Genomic DNA, 1403 nt, shown 5'->3' on the forward strand with positions numbered 1-1403 from the left:
TTTTTTGGTGGAACCGGGGATTGAACTCAGGCCCTTGCGCTTGCCAGGGAAGCACTTATTCCACTGAGCCATCTCCTCGGCCCCCTTATTGTCTATTTTAATATTTGATATTATCTACTATTTATTTTGATATTTAAAACACTCAGCCTATGACTTGAGTCTAGAGGAGGAACCAGGAACATATCTGTCATCAAGGGCTAGAAAAGGCTCCTCAGAGAGCAAACATAAAGGGAGGGCCCTGAGGAGAAAAGTAGGGATTCTCCAGATTGGAAAATGGCTTTATTTAGGGAAATACAAGAGCCCGCACAAAGGGGATGTGTGCATTGGTGGAGGAGGGCAGAAGTATGGCAGTGACCATGGGAAGTGAGGGAGAAAGCAATGGAAGCTGGAGGAGGAGATGCCACTTATGCTGCACCAACAGTATGCTCAGGAGCTGTGACAGCACACAGATAACATGCAGGAACCTGAGTGGCCAGAGCCTGTTACCCATGCTGTTGCAAGTCAGCACCAGCTTTGGAGCACAGCCACCTGGCAGCACGTGGAAAGGCAGAAGTGTTGAATGGGCAATCTTGGGGTAACTAGATCTGTTTTGCATCAGAGGCTGAAGCCCCAGTCCAGTGCTGGCACCAGTAGAGTCAAACAACCTCAGCAGGTGCTGCCAGTAGCCTCAAGCAGAAGCAGAAAAAAAGGGAACAGCAAGTGAAGGGAGGAAGGTGGTAAAAGAGTTAGGTGAAAGCCAAGTTCATTTAAAGGCAACCACTGCAGGTTAGTTACCTTGGGAGATCCTCGGAGGTGTGGGGCTTACAGGCTGCAGCACAGTCCACACATTCTTGCTCTAAGCCATACAATGAATTTCTTGTATAATTGAAATTTTAAAAATTACAGTGGATTATAATGGTATTTAAAATTAAAAATTTAAATATGTGAAGTGTATATAAGCAAATGAAGAAAAGGAAGACAAGAAAGAAGACAGTGAAGATGTACTGGGGTGGGGAAGCTGCTGACACTGGTGCCCCCGCCTTTGGAGAATCTGACTTGTCTGGAATCAGAGCCCCTGACACCAGCAGTCTCATATGATGGTGCCAGTGCACAGGCAGAGTGAGTGGCATGGCCGACAGAAGCAAAGATGAGGCCTAGGACTGTGTGGAGGGTAAGAAAAGGCTCATGAGAAGGCAGGTAAAACAACAAAAAGAACCCACATCTATTCTTACCCAGGGAAAAACAACTCTATAAATATTTCTAGTTGGTTAGCACAGTTACCTGTGGTAGCAGTATGCACAAGTTTTCTGCTTAGTCTGAAATGAGGTCTTGGGCCCAGATATCCAGATATTCTAGGGTACTCCCTGGTTTGGGGATCTGAACTCCTGGAAACATGTCTTCTGATGCCCAAGGTTACCAGTGAA

This window comes from Octodon degus, unplaced genomic scaffold (assembly GCF_000260255.1).
Source record: "Octodon degus isolate 3935 unplaced genomic scaffold, OctDeg1.0 scaffold00238, whole genome shotgun sequence".
Taxonomy (NCBI): Eukaryota; Metazoa; Chordata; class Mammalia; order Rodentia; family Octodontidae; genus Octodon; species Octodon degus.